Source organism: Arachis ipaensis, chromosome B3 (genome assembly GCF_059453495.1).
Source record: "Arachis ipaensis isolate K30076 ecotype BB chromosome B3, ASM5945349v1, whole genome shotgun sequence".
NCBI lineage: Eukaryota > Viridiplantae > Streptophyta > Magnoliopsida > Fabales > Fabaceae > Arachis > Arachis ipaensis.
In genome coordinates this window covers 44,843,590-44,850,574 of record NC_142438.1, presented here as the reverse complement: position 1 = coordinate 44,850,574, position 6,985 = coordinate 44,843,590, and the positions used below count along the sequence as shown (strand labels likewise).

General features: G+C 41.4%; 1 non-coding gene across 1 annotated transcript; it reads left to right on the top strand.

Annotated features, from left to right (window-relative positions):
• Nucleotides 1-6,555: 6,555 nt before the first annotated feature.
• On the top strand, nt 6,556-6,663 carry LOC148570473 (small nucleolar RNA R71). The gene has a single exon (XR_015908926.1). It is a non-coding gene; the product is annotated as a small nucleolar RNA R71 (small nucleolar RNA).
• Nucleotides 6,664-6,985: the final 322 nt, after the last annotated feature.

Genomic DNA, 6,985 nt, shown 5'->3' with positions numbered 1-6,985 from the left:
GTTTCACCTAAATGACTTTCTCTTGAAAGAGATACAATGCCTTTCTTAAGAAGCAAGACTAAATTACAATTTCCCCTTTTACTAACTCATTTCAAAAGCATGAATCATCCTTTTCTTGATAATTTAAATAAAATAGTAGAAGTCTTTAACTCATCATTCTCCAAACAACATTTCAATAAAGACTCAGATTTTATAGAAATTTCGACAGCACCTCCCCTAAAACTTGGACTTTTGCCACCCGGTTCGGGTCCCAACTAAACCGTTTCTCATTCCTTTTCAACAGCTCAAAACCAGAAATCAATTCAAAAGCAAGCTAAATCCAACAGTCGCCTCAATGGCATACCTCAAGGAAACCATTTCAAAAATCAACTCAATATCAACCGATTTAACTCATTTATAAAGCTTTAAAGAATCGGTTCAGCAATAAATCATTTATCAAAACCAGAGCAATTAAAGCAACCCAGGCTGGATTTCAAGAGCATTCTATCTTTCACATCATCAAAATAATTGACTCAATTCAAACCAATCCTCAACGGATTAAACTCATTTCAAATATTTAAAGAATCAACTTCAAACATTACATTTCACAAGCCACACAACAATTCAGCCAAGCCAACATCCATAATCATTCGAGTCAATCAAATAATACATAAGGCAGATACAATCGCCAAATACACAATATCTCACATCAGTATCCATATGTAATAATTCCAATACATAAAACATAGTTTTTGGAAAGCGCCCCTACCTCAAAACACAACTCCATAACCCAAACGCCTCATGGAGTCCTTTCCGCCTCAAACCGAACTGATGGCAACCAAAACCTCAGCTCCGAGCCACTTTCGCAACAGTCTCAACAACCAAACCCAATCTTATAGCAATTAACGCCACAAACCTCAGCGTGAGATAACAGAATAATAACGAAAAAGCTTTCAAATCGAAACGCTTACCGAATCGAAGGAGGAACGGCTGAACCGGAACAATGGCGGTCTTCAAACCGGTTCAGCGGCAGCCCGGCAGCCACCTCAAGCAGCAGTGGAGACGAATTCCGACCATGACAACCGCGACTGCACGACAACGTCATAACCATAAAAACCTAGGAACAGAAAGAATGAGAACCGACTGCAAGGACCCTTACCGGCAGTGGTTTCAGCGGCCAAGGCGGTTTTCTCCGGCGGCCATACAGTGGACTACAACCACAGCGGCAGCGAGGTTTTCCGGCTGTCAGAACTCCGGCAACACAACAGCAGGGACGTTTTCTGGCGGCAGAGGCTTACCGGCGCAACTCAACACAGGACCAGATAGAGCGGTGGCAGACTCCAGCAACTCCGGCGAGCTCCCTCAACAACGATAACGGTCGGAGCCTCGGTGGCATTGACGGTGGCAGGAACGGCGGGGATAGCTTCGCACGGCACGACGGCGCTTGACCCTTCCCCCACCGCGAGCTCTCTGCCTCTCGCTCTCCATCGCGGTGGCGACAGTGAGGGACACGACGATGTGGCTCCAACGGCGCACCACCCATCTCGTGTGTTCCCTGTACGTGATCCCAACGGCAGCAGATCGACGAGGATGAGCTCCTCTAGCTCGCTTACGGCAGCTATTTCCTCAACCCTCTTCTGCGCGAACAGTGGCGACAGCATTGCGAAGATTCGACGGCAGCGGTGCGGGTGACAACTCGCAGGGTTGACGACAGCGATGCGACGGCGGTGGTGAAGCCCGACACGCCGGCGACGCCATTCTTTCCTCTCCTTCCCTCATTCTGGCTCAGTTTCCCCCTTTTTGATTTCCGTTTCTTCTCTGAAGTTGTCGTGTTGCAGGTTTGCTAAAAGGAAGAAGAAAGGGTGGCGGCTGTAAGGAGGGTTGCGGCGCTAAAATAGGGACTGAGGGTGCGTTACACCGAAGGGGATTAAGCAGGGGTGGAGGTGTGGCTGCGCTTTGATTTGGGAAGGGGAAGTGTTGCTGCTGCTGGGCTCAGGTGAACCGGGTAACTGGGTTAGGATTTTTGAGTAAAATTAGGGTTAGGGACATTTTAGTAATTTCACTTAAAAATAGGGATAATATAGTAATTGAAACCCCAATTAAATCCAACACTAATTATATATAGAAAATACTATTTGCTCCTCATTTTTACAAATTATTTTCAATAAAATGTCCCAACCAAATAATTAGAAATAATATACTTAATTTCTTTATTTTCCAAAATAACAATATTAATATTTAAAATATTACTTATCTAATCCAAATCATATAAAATCCTTATTATTTCATAACTATCAACCTTATACTTTAAATATACTAAATAATCCAATAATTATAAAATTGGATAATAATCATAACTTATCTCAAACCCAATAAATCAAAACTTGCCTCAATTATCTTTAATAAAATAAGCTCTGAAATTAAGGCTATAAATAACTGTAGGATTTGAGACTTGATCATGATAAGACTTTTCAAATATTCTAGGTCTTACAACTGGCTTTTTCTGCTTGCTTTTTCTTTTTCTTTCTTTTTTTAATTTTTTTGCATTTTTTTCTTTTTTTTTTTTTTTGCAAGCTTTGTGTTTTTCACTGCTTTTTCTTGCTTCAAGAATCAATCTTATGATTTTTCAGATTATCAATAACATTTCTCTTTTTTCATTATTCTTTCAAGAGCTAATAATTTTAACATTCATAAACTTTACTATAAAAAATATGCAATGTTCAAGCATTCATTCAGAAAACAAAAAGTATTGCCACCACATCAAAATAATTAAGCTAATTTCAAGATAAGTTTTGAAATTCATGTACCTCTTTTTCTTTTTTAGAAAACATTTTTTCATTTAAGAAAGGTGAAGGATTCCTAGGACATTCATAGCTTTAAGACATAGACACTAAACACTAATGATCATGTAATAAAGACAAAAACATAGACAAAACATAAAGCATAGAAACCAAAAAATAGAAAAATCAGAACAAGGAAATTAAAGAATGGGTCCACCTTAGTGACGGCGGCTAGTTCTTCCTCTTGAAGATTCTATGGAGTGCTTTAGCTCCTCAATATCTCTTCCTTGCCTTTGTTGCTCCTCTCTCATGGCCTTTTGGTCCTCTCTGATTTCATTGAGGATAATAGAGTGCTCTTGGTGCTCCATCCTTAGTTGCTCCATGTTAGAACTCAAATCTCCTAAAGAGGTGTTGAGTTGCTCCCAATAGTTGTGTGGAGGGAAATGCATCCCTTGAGGCATTTCAGGGATTTCTTGATGAGAAACTTCCTCATGCTCTTCTTGAGGTCCATGAGTAGGCTCTCTTATTTGCTCCATCCTCTTTTTAGTGATGGGTTTGTCCTCTTCAATGAGGATGTCTTCCTCTATGACAATTCCAGCTGAATTGCATAGGTTACAGATGAGATGAGGGAAGGCTAACCTTGCCAAAGTGGAGGGCTTGTCCGCCATCTTGTAGAGTTCTAGCGGTATGATCTCATGAACTTCTACTTCCTCTCCATTCATGATACTATGGATCATGATAGCCCGGTCTATTGTAACTTCAGACCGATTGCTAGTAGGAATGATAGAGAGTTGGATGAACTCTAACCATCCCCTAGCCACAGGCTTGAGGTTAAGCCTTCTCAGTTGAACCGGCTTGCCTTTGGAGTCTCTCTTCCATTGAGCTCCTTCCACACAGATATCCATGAGGACTTGGTCCAACCTTTGATCAAAGTTGACCCTTCTAGTGAAAGGGTGAGGATCTCCTTGCATTATTGCCAAGTTGAATGCAAACCTTACAGTTTCCGGACTGAAATCCAAGTATTTCTCCCGAACCATTACGAATCAATTCTTTGGGTTCGGGTTCATACTTTGATCATGGTTCTTAGTGATCCATGCATTAGCATAGAACTCTTGAACCATTAATATTCCGACTTGTTGGATGGGGTTGGTGAGAGCTTCCCAACCTCTTCTCTAAGCCTCACGTCGGATCTCCGGATATTCACTCTTTTTGAGCATGAAGGGGACTTTAGGGATCACCCTTTTCTTGGCCACAACTTCATAGAAGTGGTCTTGATGGACCTTTGAGATAAATCTCTCCATCTCCCATGACTCGGAAGTGGAAGCAATTGCCTTTTCTTTCCTCTTTCTAGAGGTTTCTCCGGCCTTAGGTGCCATTAATGGTTATGAAAAAATAAAAAGCAGAGCTTTTTTCCACACCAAACTTAAAAGGTTTGCTCGTCCTCGAGCAAAAGAAGAAAGAAAGGAGTAGAAGAAGAAGAAATGGAGGAGATAAAGGAGTGTGTTGGTTTCGACCAAGGGGGTTTAAGTGTTTATGGAGAGGTGTGAAGAGGATAGAGAGTGAGTTGGGGTAGGTGGGGATCCTGTGGGATCCACAGATCCTGAGGTGTCAAAGAATTCTACTCCCTGCACCATTCTGGCGTTTAAATGCCCTCTATGTGCCATTTTTGGCGTTTAATGCCATCTCTGCTATCTTTCCTGGCGTTAAACGCCAGGCTGATGCCCTTTTCTGGCGTTTAACGCCCACCAGACACCCTTTTCTGGCATTAAACACCAGTCTGTCTGCCAATTCTGGCGTTTAATACCAGCCAGACACCAGACACCCTTTTCTAGCGTTAAACGCAAGTCTGTCTGCCAATTCTGGCGTTTAACGCCCAGAATTCTACCAGACTGGTTAAACGCCCATTCTGCTATCCTTACTGGCGTTTAAACGCCAGTAAGCTTGTCCTCCAGGGTGTGCTATTTTTTATGCTATTTTTTATTTTACTTTAATTCTGCAGCTGTTTTTATTACTCCACATGATCATCAACCTAAAGAAAACATAACATAACAATGGAAAACAAATGTCTATGAAAGATAAATATAATTAAATAACATTGGGTTGCCTCCTAATAAGCGCTTCTTTAATGTCAATAGCTTGAAAGTGAGCTCTTAGAGAGCTTCACAGAGACTCGGAGCTTTAATGGTGGCCTCCCAACACCAAACTTAGAAGTTGAGTGTAGGGGCTCTGTTTGACTCTGTATTGAGAGAAACTTTTCATGCTTCTTCTTCATGATTACAGGGGAAGATCCTTGAGCTTTAAACACAAGGTAGTCCTCATTCAATTGAAGGACTAACTCTCCTCTGTCCACATCAATCACAGCCCTTGCTGTGGCTAGGAAGGGTCTTCCAAGGATAATGGATTCATCCTCATCCATCCAAGTGTCTAGGATTATAAAGTCAGCAAGGATGTACAGGCCTTCAACCTTCACTAAGACATCCTCTACAAGTTCATAAGCCTGTTTCATTGATTTTTCTGCCATTTCTAGTGAGATTCTTGCAGCTTGTACCTCAAAGATCCCTAGTTTCTCCATTACAGAGAGTGGCATGAGGTTTATTCCTGACCCCAGGTCACAGAGATCCTTCTCAAAGGTCATGGTGCTTATGGTACAAGGTATTAAGAACAGTCCGGGATCCGGTTTCTTCTGAGGTAATTTCAGTTGAACCAAGGCATTCAGTTCATTGATGAGCAATTGAGGTTCATCCTCCCAAGTCTCATTACCAAATAACTTGGCATTCAGCTTCATGACTGCTCCTAGATACTGAGCAACTTACTCTTCAAAAATATCTTCATCCTCTTCAGAGGAGAAATACTCATCAGAGCTCACGAATGGCAACAGTAAGTTCAGTGGAATCTCTATGGTCTCCATATGAGCCTCAGATTCCTTTGGTTCCTCATTAGGGAACTCCTTAGTGGTCAGTGGACGTCCATTGAGAACTTCCTCACTGGAAACCACTGCCTCTTCCTCCTCTATAGGTTCGGCCACTTTGGTTATATTGATGGTCTTGCACTCTCTTTTGCGATTCTCTTCTGTATTACGTGGGAGAGTACTAGGAGGAGTTTCAGTAACTCTTTTACTCAGCTGACTCACTTGTGCCTCCAAATTTCTGATGGAGGACCTTGTTTCAGTCATGAAACTGAGAGTGGTCTTAGATAGATCAGAGACTATAATTGCTAAGTCAAAGAGGCTCTACTTAGAATTCTTTGTCTGTTGCTCAGAAGATAATGGAAAAGGCTTGCTATTGCCAAACCTATTTCTCCCACCATTATTATTATTATTGAAGCCTTGTTGAGGCTTCTGTTGATCCTTCCATGAGAAATTAGGATGATTCCTCCATGAAGGATTATAGGTGTTTCCATAAGGTTCTCCCATGTAATTCACCTCTTCCATTGCAAGATTCTCAGGGTCATAAGCTTCTTCTTCAGAGGAAGCTTCTTTAGTACTGCCGAATGCAGCTTGCATTCCAGTTAGATTCTGAGAAATTATATTGACTTGCTGAGTTAATATTTTATTCTGAGCCAATATTGCATTCAGAGTATCAATCTCAAGAACTCCTTTCTTCTGAGTCATCCCATTATTCACAGGATTTCTTTCAGAAGTATACATGAACTGGTTATTTGCAACCATCTCAATGAGTTCCTGGGCTTCTGCAGGGATTTTCTTCAGATGAAGAGATCCATCAGTGGAGTGGTCCAATGATATCTTGGACAATTCAGACAGAACATCATAGAATATACATAAGATGCTCCATTCTGAAAGCATGTCAGAAGGACACCTTCTGATCAATTTCATGTATCTTTTCTAAGCTTCATAGAGGGATTCACCTTCCTTCTGTTTGAAGGTTTAGACTTCCACTCTAAGCTTGCTCAACTTTTGAGGTGGAAAAAATTTGGCCAAGAAAGCATTGACCAACTTTTCCCAAGAGTTCAGGCTTTCTTTAGGTTGTGAGTCCAACCATATCCTAGCTCTGTCTCTTACAGCAAAGGGGAAAAGCATAAGTCTGTAGACCTCGAGATTAACCCCATTGGTCTTAACAGTGTCACAGATCTGCAAGAATTCAGCTAAGAACTGATGAGGATCTTCCAATAGAAGTCCATGAAACTTGCAATTCTGCTACATTAGAGAAACTAATTGAGGCTTAAGCTCAAAGTTGTTTGCTCCAATTGCAGGAATTCAGATGCTTCTT